This window comes from Alexandromys fortis, unplaced genomic scaffold (assembly GCF_014885135.2).
Source record: "Alexandromys fortis isolate MF-2015 unplaced genomic scaffold, M_Fortis_MF-2015_v1.1 scaffold_256, whole genome shotgun sequence".
Taxonomy (NCBI): domain Eukaryota; kingdom Metazoa; phylum Chordata; class Mammalia; order Rodentia; family Cricetidae; genus Alexandromys; species Alexandromys fortis.
Genome location: NW_026068135.1, coordinates 1,649,061 through 1,672,347, shown reverse-complemented (window position 1 = coordinate 1,672,347; position 23,287 = coordinate 1,649,061). Strand labels below are relative to the sequence as shown.

The following is a 23,287-nucleotide window of genomic DNA, read 5'->3' as shown; positions in this document are numbered from 1 at the left end:
TAATTGGCTGGAGAGCTGTTGCCAGATCAGATGAGGTAAGAGGTCATTTTGACCCCGTTTCCCAGGGGACCGAACCAAAACATACGTATATGGGTAATTGTTCAGAAACTGAGTACATGCTAGTGTAGCTGTTAGGTTGTTGGTTCCCAGGGGAGGAGGGGAAGCACTATGGCACAGAGGCTGAGAGGATTCAGAATTGTCAGAAATGGCTTCAGGATTGTCTTAAAGTCTTACACCTGTAAGTTCCACTTTCCCAGACACAGATGACTTCCTGAAATGCTGGGGGCTGTTGTTCATGTAAGATAAGAAGCTACATGTTTTTGCCTCTGTAAACAAGCTTGGTTGCCCCAGTGCCACGGGATGGGTGCTTAATCACATGTAGGTAGGAGGTATGAAGGCAGGAAGTACGTCAGGATGTATGCTTGCCTTTGATTGGACACTGGTGGGAAGTAAGTAGCCTTGTGGGTTTTGTCTTTTATAAACTTCTGACTAGTGTAATTTAGGGCTGTATTCTGAGCATCGGTCTTGGGTATGGACCTGGCCAGTGTCCATAGTCGTGGCCAGTAGTTAATAAAGCTTGTTTCAGATTTGGCTCAACAATTGTAGTAGTTGCAATAGCGGTCTTTTTTTTTTTTCCCAGTGACCTCTCAACTTTTATTGATCCCGCAGTCCCCAGGGGTAGCCTCCTTCTCAGCCTCAGTGTCCCGGACACCACTTTGCCATTCACGACCTTGGGTGGTTGTCCTCTGGACAGTTGCATGGAGTTACTGTCTCAGCGGGAGCATCGCTGAGACTGAAGTTTGCCCCATCTTCCAGCAAGCAGCGGTAGGTGGCCATCTCAGACTCAAGCTTGACCTTGATGTTCAGCAGGGCTTCACATTCCTGGATCTGGTGCTGCCCCTCTGCCTGGGTTTGTGCCAGCTCTGACTCCAGGTACAGAAGGACCCCACTGAGCTGCTCCATCTGCATGTCATATCCGGCCTCCATGCCCCTAAGGCTGTTCTCCAAGCTGATATTGTGATTTTTCATGGCATCTAGGTCAATCTCCAAGGCCTGGAGGGTGTGCCTCAGGTCCGTGAGTGTGGTCTCAGCATCTCTGATTTTGGCAGACTGGGTAGTGACTACCGTGGTGCTCTCCTCAATCTTCTGGGACCAGTACTTGTCTAGTTCCTCACAGTTCTTCTGAGCCAGCTCCTTATTCTGGGCCTGGATATCAGCCATGATCTTGCTGAGGTCCTGAGATTTGGGGGCATCCACTTAAACAGTTAATCCAGAACTGGCAGTCTGGGCTTCTAGTCCTTTTATTCCCTCCTCACGGTTCTTCTTCATGAACCTTCTTTAGTTCCTCCTAGAGGGCTTCGATTTCTGTCTCCAGCTGCAGCCTCGTGATGTTGGTGTCATCCACCACCTTTGTGTCCATGGATGTCGCTCTCCACAGACTGGCGCATATCCAGTTCTGTCTCGTACTTGACTCTGAAGTCATTGGCAGCAATATGGGCATTGTCTATCTGCAGGACGATGCAGACATTGTCCACAGAATTGGCAAAGATCTGAGCCCTCAGGTCCTTGATGGTCTTGAGATAGTGGCCCCAGTCTCTGACACCCTGGGACCCCTTCTTCTCCAGATGTTCCCGGTTTTGCTCTCCAGTCTCCAGTTCTCGGTCTCCAGGCTCTGCACCCTGTCCAGGTAGCTGTCCAGGCGGTCGTCCAGGTCTTGCAAGGTCTCCTCAGTCTGGATGCCACCTTTTCCAACCAGGCCTGCAGACCACATGAAGCCACCCTAGATGCTTGAGGAAATCCGGGAACCAGAGCCCCTCAGCACCTGCATAGACGCTGGCCACACTGCTGGCAGGCTGGACCTGCTGGCTGGGCGTCCGCACAGATTCCAGGGACTGGTAGGTAGTTGGCGGAAAACGTGGTGGAGCGGGTGGTGAAGCTCATGTTGTCTGGAGAGGAGAGCGAATCGAGGGACCGGGACAGGAGTTCCGAGGGTTAGGTTCCGGGTTAGAGGGGTTAGAGGGAAGGTGGCAGCCCTTGAGCTGTTATATCGCTGAGAGAAGCGTGGGACTAACAGTTGACTATGAGACTTTAGTCTGCCTCCCAGGTCCCAGCACCTAAGAGTAGTAAACAACAGATAAGACAAAAAAGAATAAGCCCAAACAACACAAAATGAGACCAAAATCCCATTGAGGTCCTTTTGTGTTGGTCATCTACGGCTGGGCATGGGGTCTGCCTTTAAGTGTATGTAGCTAATATAGCCAGTGAGACTCCATTTGACAAAACTATTTTTTTTTCCTTTGCAAATGGGTGAAAATTGCTGGTAGCTTCTTGGTTAGGAGTGGTAAACCGTGTGGGACCTCATCTGGCTTGAACCTGCACGGGCCTTGCGTGTGCTGCTACATTTTCCATGGCTTCATCAGTCCAGTTGTGCCTGGAAGACACTGTTTCCTTGGTGTTTTAAAGGAGAGCATCATTGTGGGGGAAATAAAGGAGTTTTTTAGGTGGATTTTAGAAGGGAAGATTTGTTATTTTTTTCCTTAAGGGTGGAATATTCAGGCAGGAGAAGTCACCCAGGTAGATCTGAAAGTTAGCATCTCTGTCAAGTCTCAGGTGTTGATTGTGCTCTGATGCTGTTACTGGATGAGAGATCACCAATCTCCAGGCTGGGTGCCAGTCACAGGGGAGCCCCTCCAGGGCAAGTGGTCTGTTCCTGAGTGGACCCCGAGTTATTCTAGGAGTCTATTCACATGCTTGCATGTTCTGTGCAGCATTATCAGTTGTCTTCTCCTTAGCACAGTGGTAGAAAAGGGGAAGCGGGGAGGGGTGCTAATAATCTCTTGCTGGAGACCCATTGCTTGCTAAGTCAGCAGCTTTGCGAAGCTAAATATATATCAGTGAGTATTTTAGGAAATTGAGAAAATGGGAAATTTTCAAAGGTGATGGTCTAGACACAATGTTATTAAGATTTATTTTAAAAATCTGCTGGCTGTTTGTTATATTGCAACTTTTCTTTGAAAAAAAAACCCACAAACTATTATTCCAAAATCTAACAGTTCTCAGAAACAAGAGGTCTAGAACCATTCTGCCTCCTAGAACATTATTTGTTTTTTTAAAAAATGCCATGTTTGTTTTTCTTGGCTATTCCTGGGAAGGAAGGGCCAATTTTAAAATACCTTCCTCTAGTTAAAAGGTCTGAAGGTCTCTAGGTCTGAAGAGATGGATCACCAGTTAAGAGCACTGTTTGCTCTTCCAGAGGACCCAGGTTCAGTTCCCAGAACATGTGTGCAAAACTCTGGCATCTCCAGGTACCAGGCATGCACGTAGGCAAAACACCCATACACTTCAAGTAAAAACCAATGAGTCTTTTTAAAATGATGCTTTCAAAGGTGAACGTGGTCATGGCACACACTTGTAAACCCAGCACTGAGAAGGCTGAGGCAGGAGAAACTTGGATCTGAGCAACATATCGAGTTCCAGGCCAGCCTAGAATATATAATGAGACATTGTCTAAAAATAAATAAAAAGAAAGAAAAGAAAAATCCCACATGATCACAAAACGATGCTATTAGATATTCACTTAATATGCAGTTGTAAAATAATACCTTCTTTATTATATCAACGATGAGCTCAGAGGCACCAAGAACTAGTTTCTTTTCTGTCCTCAAAGAAGAGGGAATTATGGCACCTCTATCTGAGCACAGCTGGAAATTATAGGCTTGTCAAAAACCGTTATTAAGTCTTCTAAAGAACTAGCAATATTCTTCTAGTTGCCATATGTTTTTCTTTGTTTTGTTTTTGAAGCAAAGCAAAGCCATAAATATAGTCATAAGAAATGAATCTTGGCCTTCTGTTTAAATTCTCACAGTGACTTCAATATGGTAGCCAGTCATCAAGGTGACGAGGGGACTGAGTACGGAAGGAGGGAAGGTCTGCGTGGCAATCGATATCATGCATGGCCCCCAGATACCATGCCCAGTACCTAGGACCACACTCTAAGCTCAGCATCATCTTGGATGAAGTTAGCTTCTTGGGCACTGCCTCCCATTTGCTGCTACAACTTGTCTGTGGAGGATGGAGTCAGTGGTTGAGAAGTAAGTATAACCATGTGAATGCCACATGAGCGTCTTTTTAGATAAGTCCTCTGTTCTCGGACTACATCTCCAATCAAATTTGTCCTTTTACTCATTATTTATATTGCTTTTCTCAGCCATTATTCCTCTTAAAACTGTCTTCAAAAGAGACCAATCAGTCTTGTACCTTCATCTGGCCAAAGAGAGCTCAGATCTGTTTCCTTTGGTTATGAGCCTCCTTTCTTCTGAAACAGGGATGAAAGGGACCACGGTGGGAAACGGGGAAGGAAGCTGCCATCCAGGAGTTTGCTTGAAGCCTCTCATTACCTGTAACACAATTAACATTTCCTTAAGGTTTCTCTCCCTTCCCAGATATAAACCTACACCTTTCTAGTCATCTCTCCAGAAATCCCACAGACAGTAAGAGACATGTCCTAAACCCCTTGTGCAATCATAATGGTTCCTGGTTTGCCCTTACTAGAGTATAATCCCTTTCAAGGCAACTCTCGAAATGTCCTGTATGTATAATCACACGGACCCAAAGCAGAGAGAAAAGACAGAAAGTTCTTTAACAACACTGACATATAACTTGAGAAGTGCCAAAATGGCACATGGAGCTCGTGCTAAGACGCTTAACTGCACTCTCCACCGAGAAGCACACGCTCATATTTAGGTATGTTGTAATCTCTCTCGAAGCGTCTTAACTGCCATGCTGAAGTCCTAAGTTTGAAATGGGTTGGGAAGATGGCTCAGTCAGTAAAATGCTTCCCATGAATGCATGAAGAGCTGAGTTCAGTCCCTCAGCACTCACATGGAAAAGAAAAAACACCCAGGCATGAAGCTAGCCCAGTCTACCTCAATCAGCAAGCTCCAGGCTCAGCGACAGACCCCATCTCAAATATTAAAGCAGAAAGCGACTCAAGAAACACCTAACATCAGTTTCTGGCCTCTATGTGCGCATGTGCATGCAGGTGCACACACACACACACACACACACACACACACACACACACACCTGTCGGGATGTTTTGTTTTTGATTTTTGTTTTTTCGAGACAGGGCTTCTCTGTAGCTTTGGTTCCTGTCCTGGAACTAGCTCTTGTAGACCAGTCTGGCCTTGAACTCACAGAGATCCGCCTGCCTCTGCCTCCCGAGTGCTGGGATTAAAGGGGTGCACCACCACCGCCCGGCACCACACAAATATCTTTAAATACAGCAAACACTTCTTTGAGAAACCCACACCCACGCACTCAGCTGTGCTCTAGTCTTTCTCCCAAATCATGTCTATTTTAATGAATTCCAGCTCTCTTTTACACTTAGTTGTCCAAGAATGTTTTTTCTGTCCCAAAGCCAAGGATCCAGTCTCATCTGAGCAGAAGTCCCTAGAAAATTAAGTGGACTCTTCAGGCTGCTGAGCGTAGCAGTATGGAGCTGTGTCTCTCTGTCCCTGTAGCTGATGACAAACCCTCCGTTCTCCCTTTCTCCTTGCCCCCCCCTTCCTTTCTCCTTCTCCTTGTCCTCCTTGTATGACTTCTCGTCTCACTGTATAGATTATATTCGCCTCAGACTCCCAGTGATACTTGTTCTTCTGCTTCCTTGGCGCTGCGATTGCAGGTGGGCACCACCATGCTAACCAGAGACCTTTTCAGCCGAACCTCCCAGGAGACAGGTCAGTGTCGCTCATTCTGTCTAACTATGGTAGCCAGATTTAGCAAAGAGCAATAGAAGTTGCTCACGACATGTGAATTCCAGACAATTTTTCTCAGCACATATTAAGTATACAAAATAACAGTGTTTATTATGACATTGTCGTACATGTATGCAGCATTCTTTGATGCAAGCAGTATAACTCTGACCAACGTGTGGCTCTCAAATTTAAATTACTTAAGATTTGTGAGATTTTAAACGCATTTCTTCAATTCTGATAGACATACTATTACATGCTTCTTGTGGCCAGTGGTTCACTTATCGGGTGGCACAGGTTGATGATGCTGCTTATAAAATATTTTCATCATTACAAAAAGTTCCATCGGGCAGTGCTCCTTAGAACATACGAGGAAAGTGTTCCTGGAGCCAGAGACCCAGGTACACAGTCAAAACTATCAGGCTTTTAAGAAGCCATCCCTTCACCCTTCACAAAAAATATGAGACCCCAAAGCCTACAAGTGTGGTGGTGTCCATGTGTAATTGTGGTATTTCAGTGGTGGAGATGGGAGGACTAAAGTTTAATACCAGCCTGCACTACATAGCAAGACACTGGACATGTAGCTCAGTAGTATAGCACTTGCTTAACGAATCCCCGGTGCTTAACTAGTACCCAAGATAGATGATAGATAGATAGATAGATAGATAGATAGATAGATAGATAGATAGATAGATAGAGTCATGGCTGGAAGGATGGATGGATAGAGATAGATAGATAGATAGATAGATAGATAGATAGATAGATAGATAGATGCAGGGATGGCTGGAGGGATGGATGGATGGATAGATAAAATAAATGATTCATGGGATCCCTGAAGACCACAAGAGAAATCCAGTCCTGTACCAACTCATGAGGCAAATTGATCAGTATCCTGCAGAACTATCTGTTCAATTCATCAGCGTTTCTCTTGAGAGACATTCTTCTGGTTTGCATGTAGCTTTGTCCATAATGGACAGTTTCTAAGGGAACACAGGATTTTACCCTCACAATAACTCTGGGTCTTAGCAAGTCCATGAAAAAAAAAGAATAAGAATGTGAAATTTATTCCAAAAAAATAATCCATGCTATGATGCAGGTTCTGGCACTCAAGTGTGCATCAGAATTCGTTGAGGGTCTGTGGGTTCTTCACTGTGTCTGACAAGATTTTTCTTTTGCTTTCATATTGGATGAATGTCTTAGGTTCTAGCTGGGTGTGGTAGGGTGTGCTAGCAATTCCAACACTGAGTAGACAGAGAAGCTAGGGTTAAGAGTTCAACTCGAGCTACATAACAAAACCCAGAGAGAGAGAGAGAGAGAGAGAGAGAGAGAGAGAGAGAGAGAGAGAGAGAGAGAGAGAGAGAGAGAGAGAGAGAGAGAGAGANGAGAGAGAGAGAGAGAGAGAGAGAGAGAGAGAGAGAGAGAGAGAGAGACAGAGACAGAGAGAGAGAGACAGAGAGAGAGACAGAGAGAGAGAGACAGAGAGAGAGACAGAGACACAGAGAGAGGCAGAGAGAGAGAGACAGAGAGAGAGGGGACGGAGGAGAGAATTTTAAGTTCTAACATTTTTTCCTCCATCTTTGAAGACATTGCTTCAAAAGTTTAACACTTGGTGCTGGAAAAAAATCGGAACCGTTAGATTCTGGGTAGTCTGGGAATGCCACAGATTTTCATGAGCCTCAGCAGGGTTTCTTAAAATGCAAATTGTTGCACCACAGTTCCAAAGTTTCTGATTCCTCAGGCCTGAGCTGAGTTTCATCCTGTTTCTAGAATACTCAAGTCAATAATGCGGGTCTGGGGAAGCACCCTGGAAAATCTCTACCCCATACCTGCCTCCGCCTAATGATGTTATGAAAATGAAGCTTTTGTTCCTGACAGGTAAACCCCTCCTTCTGTTAGGGCCACTTTGATGAGCGGCATCTGGTCCCCATTTAGATCATTATCACTTTTTTCTCCTGCACACAGCTTTCGCCCATCTGCTGGCTTGCTAATGCACTGACGTGAGACTAGCCAAAGCCAAGTCCAAGGTGACCTTCCCCCTGCTCTCCAGCTGATGGTGCTGTACCCACACTGTGGCCTGGCCAAGCTTGCTGGGTAAATCATTTTAATTCCTTGTTCGTATATAAACAAACAGCGTTAGCAAAAGAGAAGGGAAATAAGACGTTGCTGCAGGTCACCGAGCTAGGAACCAGTCTGTGAGTTCAGAATGTTCAACTCCAGTTTGGGTGTGAAGAGTATTCAGGAGTTCGTTAAGATGTGAAATTCATGATTTTGATAAAATAATCGTGGAACATCATTTAATTCCAACTGTTGTGATGGTTAAAATGAACTGTCAATTTGACAGACTCTCCTCAGAGCTAAACCTCTGGCCATGCCCTTGAGGAAGTTCCTAGATTGGGTTACTTGATGTGGGAAGATGCACCCTAGATGTGGGCAACACCACTCCCTGGCCTGTGGTCCTGGTCGGTTGGGAGAAGGAACTTTTGTGTCTTTCCATTTGCTGACTGTGGATGGACCGCGGCCAGCTTCCTGACACTCCTGCAGCCCTGGCTTCCCCACCATCATGATGACAGTGCCCTCAAAGTGAGCCCAGATCAATTGTCCCTTAAGTCACTTCTGTCAAATGTTTTGTCACAGCAATGAGAAAAGTAACCACTAAATAAATGCCTCCAGATGTTGATGAGGTCTTTGGGGGCCATTCCCTCTGCCACTGGCTTGCTAGCTCACTGGGCCATTGTGCCTGTGGTTGTGGTCTGGACCCCCTTATAGCTTTCAATTATTTTTATTCAGTTGTTAGATTTATTCTCAAGTGGATAACTTGGGAAAGAGAGATGGCATCAATGAGACTGACTTAAAAATAGAATGAGTTACTGAATTGTTCCCTCAAAATGGTCCAGATGACTACAAACCTAGAGTTTTGGATTTTGACCTCAGACTTATAAGCACCTCTTAGTACATCATGAGAGCTCTGGTTCTTCAAAACACATGTTAAAAGGGGAAATTTTTTTTATTCAATTTGGCTTTTTCCTTTATTGGAAATAAAATCATCCAAGCCCACAGTGTGTTATTTCTGGAGAGCATCTGCAAATAGCAGCCAGAAAGTGCTCATGTCTCCTTTTTTAGAAACAAAACATGGAAATTATAATAATAAAGTAATTGATTTTTTTTAAAGAGAGAAATTTAAGAATTCCAAATATCAGGTCATGGAAGCAGTTTGGAGGGCTCCAACACATAGTTAAATTTCAATCTACATATTAATACACATTTGGTCCCCAAACACAAAATTAAAATGTCATTTTGAATTTGTAGATAAGCCATACTCTTTCGTGCATACTTAATTTGAAACAAATTAAGCAGCATGCATCACTTGTTAAATGGAAGAAAGTCAAACCTTGTCCTTATATATTATGAATATTATTAAAGAATAGATTAAAATGAAAATTATAACATGATCTTTAATAACATACTTACCTAAACTCATTTTTTAAAACAAAGTTTCTTGATGTCATATACCACACTAAAATAGTACACTGACTTATTTCTATGGGAGTTGGTGAGATGACAGAGTTCCGTAAATGACCTTCAGAAGACTGGAGACCAGAAAGGAGTGGGGAGGGAAGGAGGGGGGGGCATGATTGCAGTAGAGAGGGAGGGTAGGTTGTGTTAGTCAAGGTTTTGTGCTGTATCATTTCTGCTACGGGTAACAGAAATCCGCATCAATGGAGTTTAAGGAAATGGGGATTTATTGACTTAGGAAATTGGCAAGACCAGAGACAAAACTTATTCTGGGGACTATATCAAATGACACCATAAAGCCTCTCTGTCACAGGTCTGTCTTTTGGCACCTCTTTTCTTAACATGTTGGCCTTTTGCTCACCTGGATATTCTTCCACATGGTGAGGAGAGGGCAGTTTACGGCATTCTGGCTCAGTTGATCTTGGAGAAAAGATAATGAAAACAAAACAAGCAGGACAGAATAAAAGAAAATTCCAGGAACAGACCCTATTTGTCTCTACTTTGCTTTAGAACTCCAGTGTCTGGGGAAATGGAATGACGAGGAGCTCCTGTTAGCAAAGGAAGGCGGGTTGAGGTCTCACAGTGATGCTGTTGAGTATATATATCTTCAAAGACTCTAGGAACCTCTCATGCTCAGTGAAAGACAGTTTGAGCCTCTCGGCTGGCTAGTCTCCATTTGCCTTTCAGGCTCCAGTCTGGGAAGTGGGTAACTCTGACTGGGTACAGCCACAGGGGACACTAGCAGGAGCTCTGGGTCAGGAACAGAGGAAACTTGAGGTCATTGTTCTTCTAGCCCCTTCCTTCCAAGCTGGTGGGACAGTCGCTGTTTCCCAGAAGAGCACAGCTGCAGGCGGGCAGCCCTGGTCCAGAGCTACAGTGCCCACCAGTTTGGGTGACTGCATCCTCTACTTACCCTTCAGGTCTTGGTATGTGGATGACTTCCATGTTGCTCCTGCTGGGGTGTTTCTCCATTTCTCAGGGATTTCCATGAGTTCTGTTTTTGTTTGCGTGTGGTTTCTTTTTTGTTTGGTTGGTTTTTGGTGGTGGTATATGAAGAGAGAGAGAGAGAGAGAGAGAGAGAGAGAGAGAGAGAGAGGAGTTCAAGGTCATGCTCAATAACACAGTGAATTTGAGGTAAGTATGGACTGACTCTCTCTGTGTGTGTCTGTGTGTGTGTGTGTGTGTGTGTGTGTGGGACAGGCATATATATATATATATATATATATATATATATATATATATATATGCATGGAGAGCCTAGAAGTTCATTCTGCATGTCTTCCTCTAACGTCATTCACCTTATTCACCATTTGACACAGGGTCTCATTGAACCCGAAACACTGATTAGCTAGACTGGCTCAGCAGCAAGCCCCCAGGATGTATTTCTGCAACGTCTCCAATGCTGAGGTTCCAGACATGTGCTATAGCACCTGGCCTTTTACAAGACTGCTGGGAATCTACGAGCATATCCTCACGCCTGCACAGCAAGCTCTTACCCTCTGAGCCATCTCTCCAGCACCAGCCTCAAACCCTTGATCCTCCTGCCTCCACCTCCAAGTGCCAGGACTACAGGCATGCGCATTCATGTTCATATTTGTGTATTGTTGCTTTACTGACTTCTCCCAAGTTCCTCTTTTAGTCTGCCATCTGTTTCCTGCAGAGCCCTCTCCGGGACACTCCCTCATTCTGTTCCCCACTGCCATTATGGTCCTCTTGGATTCCCGCTCTCATAGCCAACTACCTTAACTGTTTTTAAGTGTACAGTCTACATTATAAAGTATAGTCTATGGTTATGAGACACCTTCATGACTTATTTCCAGGGTTCTTAGAACGTTTTCATTGTGCAAAACTGAAGCGTTTAACCCAACTTAGAACTTCCCATTTCTTTCTTTCTCACCTCTGGCAGCCACCTTTCTACTTTCGTCTCTGTGAGTCTGAGCACCCAATGTTGCAACAGGGCCCCAGATCTTAGTAGACCCTGAGACAACTGACTCCATGAAGGAAGTGCCATTCAGGCTGTAAAACTCAGCACATAGACAGCACCACCTGCCAAAACTAAAACAAAGACCTAATCCACCAAAGCCTCTGGGAAAGTCTATAAATGTACTAACCTTGCGTTTTGGCTTCTGTAGTTTCTCTTCTGGCTGACTGTTCTTGTCAACTGAAGAATGTCAACCCAGGACATGGTTTTTGTGCTTAAAAGCTCACCCTGAGAAAGGTCCAGGGCTACACTGAGATCCTGAGCTCCCAGTGTAATTGCCAGCCGGCTAATAGAGACTTCCTATTGGCTTTAACCCATGTCCGAAAGCAGTCTTTTCCGCTGGATTCCTCATGACAGTGGAAGTGGAATCGTGTAGCGTTTGTCTTTAGAAGCTGGCTTATTTCACTTAGCATAGTTCATCAACGCGGCAGCACACGCCAGCCAGGCTGTTCAGGATTCTTTTGCATACACACACTTTCAAGACCAGACTATATCCTGCTCCAGCTTACTCCATGTTTCATGAAACAGTGGGTCTTCAGGCTGTGAACTGCCCTATTCTACAAGCAGCTTTTGATTTCATTTTGAGGGAGAGAAGGATGACTGTGACCCTTGAATGGACCCATAAGCAGCACCATCCATCACATTGTCCCTATCCAGTCCAGACTGACAAATGACTTATTCCTGGGACTAGAAAGAGAGCCACCCTTTACCTTTCTTAGGGACAAATGAAACTGTGGGAGCGTGTGGGCATATTAGATTATAGCATAAAAGCTAGGCCTAAGAACTTATCAGACACATCAGGAAGGAAAAGGGGTATGGCTCTCTTGCCTGGACCCTGAAGTGATGGACACAAAACATGGCTGTGTTGCGACCCCAAACCAACCTATTATCTGACACATGTTGTATGTGTCAAGAAGGACTTCCTGGCTTACCCCCCCCACACACACACCTACTTTGATGGAGCCTACTGGACTACCTGCTTGTCGGTCTGTTTTCCAGTCTGGACCTGGACCTGACCTATTGATTCCCGCTTCTGACAGTTTGTTTGTTTTTTCCCCCTTGAAGCTGAGTTCTGTAGCTTCATGTTCAAACCTAACTAGAGCAACTTCCTCCCAGCATTGATTAGATTTGTTATCTATACAGACTCTTTCTCAGCAGGCTTCTGAGGCCTCTTCAACTCTATTTCAGCCTCTTTACCTTGTATTCATTGTGTAACACACACACACACACACACGCACGCATGTATGCATGCATGCACTCAAATACACACAAACTTACTATGTGTGGTGTGCTGTGTGAGATAAGAAATAACATTAGTACTGGGTGATGGTGGTACACGTTTAATCCTAACACTTGGGAGGTAGAGGCAGGCAGATCTCCATGAGTTTGGGGCCAGTCTGATCTACAGACCAAGTTCCAGGACAGCTAGAGCCACACACACACACACAAAAACCTCTGTCTCAAAAAACAAACAAACAAAAAACAAAAAAAGGAAAGAAAGAACATTTGTAATTAAGATCGGAATAAAAAGCTTGCATTGACCTATACTAAACTACCAAAGTAGGCAGGCTTTGTGACAAATTGATATCATTGAAGTCACTAAACCATTCTCACTCAGTAAATTTTGACATTGTGGAAAGAGATAGCATGCTTGTGTGTGTTTCAGGAATAGTGTGCTCATGGCACATACTGCGTGCTGGTTGTTCTCAGTCGTGTATTTGAGGATGTCTGTGCTGGTCTTGGCTATGTGAACAATGCTGTAGAGAAACAAGATCTGCTTCCAGCTCCTTATGATGAATATCTCTCTCTCTCTCTCTCTCTCTCTCTCTCTCTCTCTCTCTCTTCCTCCCTCCCCATCTCTTTCTCCCTCCCTCCTTTTCTCCAGAGTGAGATTGCTGATAACTTCATTTTAATTTCCAAAGAAAACCCCATACTATCTTTTATAATGGAGTTCTTTGCTTGTTTGTTTGGTTTTTTTTGAGACAGGGTTTCTCTGTAGCTTTTTTTTTTCTCTGTAGCTTTGGAGCCTGTCCTGGAACTAGCTCTTGTAGACCAGGTTGGCCTTGAACTCACAGAGATCTGCCTGCCTCTGCCTCCCGAGTGCTGGGATTAAAGGTGCAGACTACCACCACTCGGGCTTTTGCATTTCTTTTTTCTTTATTATTTGAGACAGGGTCAGCCTAGGCTGACTTCCAACTTCTGAATGAATAGGCGTGTGTCACCATATCTGGTCCCACTCTCATTTCAACCAGCAATATATAAGGGTTTTAATTTCTTCACAGTTTTGCCCATATGGTTGTTTTCTATTTTATTATTTCCTTTGTATTGTCTACCTTACTAGATGTGAGGCTGTGTGTGTTGGAAAGTTGTATGTCAACTTGACATAACCTTAAGACATCGGAGAGGAGGGAACCTCAATTCAGAAAATGTCTCCATAATACTGGACTACAGGTAAGTCAATAGGATATTTTCTTAATTAGTGATTAATGGAGGAGGGCCCAGCCTATGGGATGGTGGCCCTGGGTTCTGTAAGAAAGCAGGCTGAGTAAGCCATAGTGAGCAAGTCAATGAGCATCACCCCTTGGTTTTTGTATCAGCTCCTGCCTCCAGGTTCCTGCCCTGTTTGACCTCCTTTGATGATGAACGGTGATATGGAAGTGTAAGCTCAATAATTTGTCATGGCATTTCATCACAACAATGAAAACCCTAAGACAGTATATATGTATGTATGTATGCATGCATGCATGCACGTATTATAGTTTTACTATGTAGCCCAGGCTAGGAACTGAGAAATCTGCCTGCCTCTGCCTCCCAAGTGCTGGGACTAAGCATAAGTGCCATTATGTTTAACCTTGTTATGGTTTTGGTTTTCATTTTCTGATAATCTATGATTTGGAAAATGTCATTTAAGTCCTTTGCTTATTTTTTTTATTAGCTTGCTTGATTTTTTTAATGGTTGAGCTGCTCTATTTTGATTTTAACTAGTAAGAGCAATAACGAGAGAAAACCTGCATCATTTACTTTTGCAGCAAAATCTAGCGTAATTTCCATGTCCTTTAAGAACTGGGGATTCCAAGAGAGCATGTGTGCTAGCAAATGAGGGAGTGTCCTTCATGTTCTAGAACAGTGATTCTTAACCTCTGGGTCACAACCCCTCTGGGGCCCACCTAAGACCATCAGAAAACACAAATATTTGCATTATGATTCTTTTTTTGCATTATGATTCTTAACAGTAGCAAAATTGCAGTTATGAAGTAGCAATGAAAATAATTTTATGGTTGGGGGGGTCACCACAGCATGAGGAACTGTATTGAAGTATTGAAGCATTAGGAAGGTTAAGAACTAATGGTCTAGAAATTTTTCAAAAATAAAGAAGCTGGAAAACTAGCAGAACTCCAACACCCTCTTGGACTACTGGGGTGGGGAAAGGGATTTCTTCAAGATCATCTTCCATCTGTATCCCAAGTCACATATTAGCATCCTTGTATAGGAAGGAGGACAAGAATGAGACTCCTGTGTAGGAGAGAGGATATGGTTGTGACATTAGTGGTAATTGGTAGAAGTCCACGGAAATCGGAAAGTGATAGTTTCATTTAGTCTTTAAGAGAAAACTCAGCTGTGACTGGCCTCTGAAAGATCCCTGAGAACTTTGCATTATGGAAGTCTTCTATTCTGTTTTCTGTACTATCTATTAGCCATATGCAGCTGCTGTGTATGTAAATATGGTCTATGTGGCTGAAGGACTGTATTTTAGGTTAACTTAAATATGAAATAGCCACATGTTGTTGGTAGCTAGCAGACTGGAAAACACAAGTATGCAAAGCATGTATTGATTTGGGTCTGAAGACTAGAAGATTTATATAGGTTTAAGTTTTACTACTATTCATGAATTTTGCTAGCCATGTGTCTTAGTTTGGGTTTTATTGCTATGAAGAGACACCATAACCATGACAACTCTTATAAAGGCAAAAAATTTAATTGGGGCTTGCTTACAGTCCAGAGGTTTAGTCCATTATCACGGGGGGAGAGGGGCGGGCATGGTGGCATGCAGGCAGATATGGTGCTGGAGAAGGACCCAAGAGTTCTACATCCAGATTGGCAGGCAGCAGGAAGAGAAGGCCACACTGGGCTTGGCTTGAACATCTGAGACATCAAGGTCCACCCCCTCAGGGACACACCTCCTCCAACAAAGCCACACCTACTCCAACAATGCCACATCTCCTAATAGTGCCGCTCCTTATGGGCCCATAGAGACCCGTACTGACTATACAGTATCTAAAAATTTACACAGTCTATGGCCATGGACATAGAGATGGTGACAAACAAGAAGGAATAGGAGGACATCAGGACCTGTACCTAGAGGAGGTGACTGAAGACAGAACAACAAGGCCAGCAGGAGGAACTGATAAATAGGCAAGCACGGTGGCACATGCACACGCCTTTAATCCCAGCACGTTAGAGGCAGAGGGAGGGGTCTCTGAGTTCAAGGCCAGCCTGGTCTCCAGAGTGAGTTCCAGGACAGCCAGGGCCACACAGAGAAACCCTGTCTCCAAAGGAAACAAAAAGAGAAAAGAAAAGGCAGTGTCAGTGCCACAGAGTTGTAAAGATTAAAAGACACACATGCGCACATGCACAGTACCTAGATACTAAATGCTAAACATCAGAGCTAACTAAATATTAGTTGTTGTGGAAAGGAAGGAGGAAAATGATCGAGTATGGAAAGTGAGCTCTGCTGCACTCCTTAAACACGACGTGTCCTCCTCCTCTCTGGACCGAATCAGAGCCGATGGAGAGGGTGGGGCAAGCACTGAGCCACCGACTCTTGGTCTTTGAGAAGAATTTGATACGCAGTTGTTATTTACAGTGTAATGAACTACTTTCAAGTCAGCAAAAGTCAAGAAAAATGAAGCGAACTAATTTTTAGATGAATTTTCACAGAAGCAGGCCCTGAGAGGAGGGCCATTGTGCAAATGGTTTTTAAGGATGTGCTCCCAAAAGACGTGGGGGAAGGAATGGAGCTGCAGAACAGAGAGGGGAGGAAACCAGGCAAACTCCCTTCCTCAGCTTGATCCTGCAAGGAGGGCTTTGTTTGTTTATGAGACTGGATCTTAAGGAACTCGGGGAACTCATTATGTAGTCCAGGCTGGCCTTGAACTCTTGATCATACTGCTTACAGCTCTCAAGTGGTGGGAGCTCGCTCTTGAGGGTCAGTCCCATTCCAGACAAGGAAGTTGTTCCTTCAGATGCTCGTACCTGTCTCTCATGGGCTAAGTTCCATTCCTAGCCGCAGGCATTCATGCCCTCTGTACAGCTGAAGAAATCAGTGTCAGAGGTTGGAGAAGACGGCGAATTCCCCAAACTAAAGGAAGGCAATATAGAAACAGAAAAAGGGAACGATTGGATGAAACACCCAGCACTAAATTTTTTTTATTTATTAAAGATTTCTGTCTCTTCCCCCCAGCCGCCTCCCCTTTCCCTCCCCCAATCAAGTCCCCCTCCCTCGTCAGCCCAAAGAGCAATCAGGGTTCCCTGCCCTGTGGGAAGTCCAAGGACCACCCACCTCCATCCAGGTCTAGTAAGGTGAGCATCCAAACTGCCTAGGCTCCCACAAAGCCAGTATGTGCAGTAGGATCAAAAACCCATTGCCTTTGTTCTTGAGGTCTCAATAGTCCTCATTGTCCTCTATGTTCAGCGAGACCGGTTTTAACTCAGGCTTTTTCAGACCCAGGCCAGCTGGCCTTGGTGAGTTCCCGATAGAACATCCCCTTTGTCTCAGTGTGTGGGTGCACCCCTCGCGGTCTTGAGTTCCTTGCTTGCCCAGCACTAAATTTTGTGAGTTAGACTGAATGTATCTGGGCAGGTAACTAACCAGCTCAATTGCTACTGCTGCTTGCTGACTGTCCAAACTCTGAACAGTGCATCACAAACGTCAGACTGAGTAAGATCCCTGGAGAAACTGTTTAAAATATCTATTCCTCATGTCCAGCATGCCTGGGGCTTGACCCCACCCCCAGCATTGAAATTTGTAAAATAAATTAAAAATTTGCCCCCATTGGCTTCATTTCCGGAACTTCAGGACCAGTTGGCAAGTCCGAAGTGATCTTATTGTCAACACACATCCCAGGTAACTTGGAATGTGGTGACCCTTGGACCATATCCTGAGAACCAATGCTTAGGGAGCTTGTGGAAGCTGGCAGGGAGGTGGTGGAAATGAGGAATCAGGGTACTTTGGAGGTAGGGCCCTACAAATGCTTTGTGCAGTCAGGAGTCTATTCCTGAGCCAATGTAGAAAAATGGAAAGGCGTCATGCTTGCCCCCCAAACTCCTGGAAAGGCACAAAGTGAGCTAGCTGGTCAGTTTGGGGTAGAGGACAGAATGACAGCTTCCCTGGAGTGGTCGCTGTGTGACCATCTTCCAGGAAAGAACGTGCAAGGAACAGAACCTAGCATTATAATCACAAGAGTATTTTACACCGAGCCGCCTTCCCCATCTCCCCATGGCCCTGAGTGCGAGCAGATTATTAGTGGTCATGCACGCAGCAAGCATGGATGCAGGGGAGGCAGGATCAGGCCAGATGTCAACCATACCGAGCGCTTCTGGCATCTGTGAACAGTGCTGCTGGCATCTGTGAACAGTGCTGCTGGCATCTGTGAGTGACTTAGCACATGGGGCAGCAGGGCTCCGTCCTGATGAGCTCCTTTGGGAGGATGCAGAGCCCATGCCTCCAAGTCGTTCTCCTCGGGGATATTTTGGCATCCAATCACTTTCACTAGCGGCCCAAGGCTACTTTCCTACCCTGGGTCCACAGTAAGTCCTAGGCAGAGCTGTAGTTGTCTGCAAACGGCTGTCAGCGTTGGGGGGGCAGGGGGAGGGTGTAAAGTGCGGCCAGGGCTTCAGCAGTGCTTGCCAGGTGAGTGGAATTGTTCATTTGGCAAACAAAGACGGTGCTGACTGAGGGGCTGTGTTAGGCGGGGCTGCTTGGCTGCAGCTCTGCTCAGGCCTTCAGCTGATGCCTTCAGTCTCCATGTTCAGCCTGGTTCATTTCCTGAACAGTCATGGCCAAGGAATTGTGCAAGGTCCAGTGTATGAAGTCCCAGAAGACACGTGGTGCCGCTGGCCCAGGAATTAGTATACACAAGGTTAAGAGCCAGGCAAGACTTTCCACCCAATCTTACCTCATACGTTTCTGTTCACTCTATTGGACTTGGCCTGAGCCCAAGAGAAAAATCATGAGCCGCCATCAGAGTCAGACCTCCTGGGGTGCCCCTTGCATCTGCTTTATGAATTTCTTCCTAGCCTCATCTCTGGCTTTAATCATTTGCCTCCTCTCTTTTGTTTATCTCTCATTACCTCACAGTGTTGTTAAAGCCCAGAGGCGAGCTGATAGACCAGTCCTAATTATCCTCCATGAGGTGACAGGCACGGGTGGGGAGAAATAGGAGGACAACGACAGGCATTATTGGACATGGCTAAGAAAAGAATCCCCAGGAATGTGTGTGGAGTTTAGTAAAGATTTCAAAAATGCACCAGCAATACAGGCAAGAGCCACGGAATTCAAAAAATAGATATAAGCAAAAGAAAATGGTGGCTTTGAGAGGAAGCTGGGAAGAGCGGGAAGGGTGGGGTTAAGACACCACAAAGCCAGCAGCTCTTCAATAGCTCTGTTTCCAAAGGGCCGCCGTGCAAAAAGCAGAAACCCAGGGTCAGTAAAGGCTAGACACAAGCGTGCTCCACACGATCAGAAGGGACGCTGCAAGGCTAGAAAAGGCTTGGGCTTAAGGCAAACTCAATTTAGCCACGAGAAGTCATTTGTGTTACCTTTGAATCAGAAATGCAAAAGGCATAGGTGTGCTTGAAGATGAACGAAGTGGTATGAAGGACGGGGTGGGGGGCAAGACCTATACAGTTCCAATTGTGCTTGCTCCCTTATCTTATTGTTGGCTGTTGCGCTTTAAACTGGAAAAGTTGAGTCTGAGTTAAACTAGAGAGAGGCAGACATGTGTCTGTGTGTTTTGAACAAGTTCAAGTGAGGCAATCTGTAGGTGGAAGGGGCTGTCAGTGGGGAAAGTGCATTCGGTTTTGCGTGTCAGGTTTTCATAGAAGCATTGTCTCAAAGGATGGGAGGGGAACCTGGGAAGAAGGTTCTAAACACTGTGACAAACGAAAGCTGTAGGAGCCAGATAAGCTTTGTGCCACAGGCGGGAGGTTTGGAAGGGGGGCCTTGAGCTAGTGTGGAAGATTAAACAAGGAAGACCCGTGGAAGAAGATAAGTCGTGGTGTGTGCGGGGGAAGCGTAGACATTCTGCAGAAGCCCAGTCCAGTTCAGTCGGAACTTTTGTATGCTTAGAAACAGAGTGACGAACTGCTTCAGTGTGGTTGGTGCCTTCACTAAAGAAAAGGCCAGACTCAGAGGAACCGAATCTGCCAAGGCGACTAGAGACAGAGTTTTTGTACAAGGTATGAAGATCTTGTACAGGATCTTAGGATCTTAACCTAACTAAGATTCTCTACATAGAAAATACCTGTATTGGTATGAAAATTGTGTTAGTACACTATTTTAAATAGTACACCATTTTAAAATATTTTTATTGCTCTGTGTGTGTGTGTGTGCGCGCGCATGCTCACACACAGATTCTAAGTCCTTTCCATAGAAGTTACACTTGGTAGTCTTTTGTAAATCTTTTCATGGCTTGATACAGAAGAAAATGAATAAAGGGAAAAAGGCCTGGATATGTTACTTCATAAAACCAGCCAAGTGTTCAAGCCAACCTTAAAGACTGGTTTCCCAGTGTGTGGTTTCTGCCCTGTAGACTCATCTTAACATTTTAATCTCTTGACACCTATGTGTTTGACACACACCACACACCATTCCACTGCCGAGTCCCAAAGGTTCAGCTTTGTAAATCATGAAGGGACTTGACCCCTAGTTACTTGCTTTTCGTGGTTTCTTTAAATCTGCAACAAGGCCAAGCTATGCTGCAATACACAAAACGACCACAAGGTGACACCCTTGGGAAAGTCTTGCTTCTGCGACTTGGTTTCGGGGCTCTGACGTCTATTCTAAACATAGCCTTGTAAACTGCTTGAGGAAGAGAGAAGAGGCTCTATTATGGGGGAGGAGAAACAGCAGTGACAATACAGCCCTGGCTCTTTCCTGTGCTTTGGTACACAGAGTCAAGCCTTGATTGCTTTCTTCCACTTCTTAATTATCGGCTTTTGGAGGCAGACGCATAGCTCTGCATAATACGTCAGCACATTTTTCATACACGCACATCCATTTTCTGCCTTTGCTGATGCTCCGTGTGATTTAGAAGCTGCTCCTGATTTGGAGGAGGAGCCTGTCCTTTTGGGCTATGAGCGTGCACACTCATTCCTGCATTGCTTCTGTCCCCTGCCTCACTTCCAGTAAGCCTCCTGGGTTAGCAGGGAGAGACTGCAAACCGCCTTTCTAGAAAGGGAAGAGTTTGGCTGGCCCAGTGCTCGCTGCTGCGAACCTCAGGCCAACTGGAAAGGAGATCAAAGGGAAAGGCAGGGCAGCAGAGTAGCTAGGCTGAAAACGGGCTTAGCCACGGAAGTGGACACGTCTGGTCAGTCTTCTCTCTTGCTTCCTCCGCTTTTCGTTTTCTTAAAAATACAATTTAGAAATGGCATTTCATGTGACAGGAAGCCCCACGTTGCCATTTTTCATTTTAGTTTACTTGGCTATCACTTGGTATATGCTTCCCGGAGAGAGAGAGGAACGCGTGTCAATCAGGGTACTGTTGTGTGTGTTGAAAAAGAATCCTCCACTGGCTTGTGGGTTTTGGCAGGCAGTTACCAAAATGAATAAACTGTGAGCAGATGCCACGTTTTCATGGGGCGCAACTCTGGCCAGCCCTCTTCGTTTTGGTACCTGTGAGTGGAAAATCACTGCCTTAATGAGCTGTGCGCCCCATGGTAAAAATGTTTGAAGTTGTTGAGCGGATGAAAGCAGCCAAAAAAAAAAAAACAAAAAAAACAAAACAAAAAAAAAAACCCTGAGACTAATCTTACCAAACTCCGCTGGACGATTCTTGTCTCCTTATATTTATTCCAAGGGTGGTTCTGCTAGAAACTGTCATTTGTGAGCAGAGGGCGTTGAAACAGAGTCACAAACTACTGAACTGCAGCAAGCCAGGCCCATAGCTGCTCAGAGCATCTGGCGTGGTCTGGCTTAGTGCTGCTGCCTCCTGACGATGCCCAAATAGGAGCGATGGTTTCTCTCCTCTGGGAACGTCCTATGCGGAGAGAAAGACATACCACAGAGAACAGAGGCCCAGTGTCGTGCCTGGAATTATGGTTGAGTATTAAGAACACAATAAAAATCCAAGTCTAGCCTGCCGGGGCTGCTCATGGCTGCAGTAATCCAAAATGTGTTCAAATGCTTCTTGAGCAAAGTCAAATCATCTTTTGCCCTGGAAATGTAAGTAACTGGCTGGATGTTGTTGTTGTTGTTGTTGCTGGTGGTGGTGGTGGTGTGTGTGTGCTTTAATAGACTTTTCTTTGTAAATTTTCTAAAATAAGCATTTTTATTTTTTTGCCCTCATTATAAAAGCAAGTGTGAGTCTGAAGAGGAAAATGTATGCTTTTTTGGCAACAGTCAAAACAATGTTAACAAAGCAAACATTTCCGTAGTGGTAATCATGGTGCAGATACTCCCATTCTTTACAATGCTGTTTAATTATGTTTATCTTTCCTTTGATATTTAGACAATTTAAAAATATGATGCCCCAACTGGGCGGTGGTGGCGCACACCTTTAATCCCAGCACTCAGGAGGCAGAGGCAGAGGCAGGCGGATCTCTGTGAGTTCGAGGCCAGCCTGGTCTACAGAGGGAGTTCTAGGACAGTCAAGGCTGTTACACAGAGAAACCCTGTCTCAAAAAAAAACAAAACTAAAGATGCCCCCTTTGTTTATTTTGGTGCTATTGCCTGTATTTTTGGTGTTATAGCTAAATAATTAACACATTCAATGCCACGATGTCTGTCTACTGTCTAGGAGTTTTACAGACTGGGTCCTTTTTGAGTTCTTTTTGCTTTGGTTGCATGTATTTTGTTCTTAACAGTATCTGAGGAGTTTGGGGCATTATTTTAGTCCCCAATTCATCATCAATGCTTCCACTGCAGTAACTAGAGACGAGGGACAGGGAAACCTCCTGAAGGAGACATGTGCAAGGAGGAGAGGCCTTTCAACCAAATCACTCTCTGGCTTCACGGAGGTGCTAAGAGACCTTCTCATGGGCGATGTGAGGGCGAAATGAAGGAGGATGTAGACCATGCTGAGCACAGACTGGAGCACTGGAAGGTCTCAGTGCCTGATGGCTCTTGTTTCATGCATGGAGCTAACAGCTCCAAGCAGCTAAGAAGGAACAGCCTCTTGGCTGGTCCTAAATGTTGAGCTCGTTTTTAATGACATAAAATAATCTTCCAGCTTTCTTCCTTCCCATGGAGACACCTATCTTCCCAACACCATTTATTGATGAGAATATTCTTTGCCAGTTGAGTTTGTCTTAGCATTGTTTTCGAAAGTCATTAGATTCTGTATGCATGAGTTTATTCCTAGGCTCTCGATTTTACTTGTCCATATGTCTGTCTGTATGCTAGCACCATTGTCTGGATTGTAGCTGTGTAATGTTTTGAAACCACGAAGTGGGGGAAATCATACATATTTGTTATTTTTCAAATTTGTTTTGGCTACCTAAGGTTCCCTGAGATTTCATACAAATTTGACAATATTTTTCTATTTCTTCAAAAAAACGCCACTGGGGTTTTGTTAAGGATTGCATTGAACTGAGCGGCACTGACATTTTACCAGCATTGAATGTTTTAATGCATACACAGAAGAATAATATGTCTTTCCATTTATTTCTATCTTTCTGAATTTCTTTCTTCAGTGGCTTGTATTTTCTGTGTAAAAGTCTTTCATCTTTTGATTGGGTTGATGCCGTTACAAATAGAATTGTTCTCTTTGTTTCCTTTCCAGGTACTTTATTGTTAGTGTATATGAACACAACAAAACTTGAG

At 44.7% G+C, this 23,287-nt stretch overlaps 1 long non-coding RNA gene and 1 pseudogene across 1 annotated transcript in view; one reads left to right on the top strand and one right to left on the bottom strand.

Moving 5' to 3' along the window:
• Positions 1-366: 366 nt before the first annotated feature.
• On the bottom strand, positions 367-1,941 carry LOC126491070 (keratin, type I cytoskeletal 18-like; annotated as a pseudogene).
• An 11,905-nt stretch (positions 1,942-13,846) lies between these two features.
• Positions 13,847-23,287, top strand: part of LOC126491066 (uncharacterized) — a 48,208-nt gene continuing 38,767 nt past the window's right edge. Inside the window, exon 1 of the long non-coding RNA XR_007589311.1 lies at positions 13,847-13,906. This is a non-coding gene — a long non-coding RNA (uncharacterized lncRNA). The remainder of the gene's footprint in view (positions 13,907-23,287) is intronic.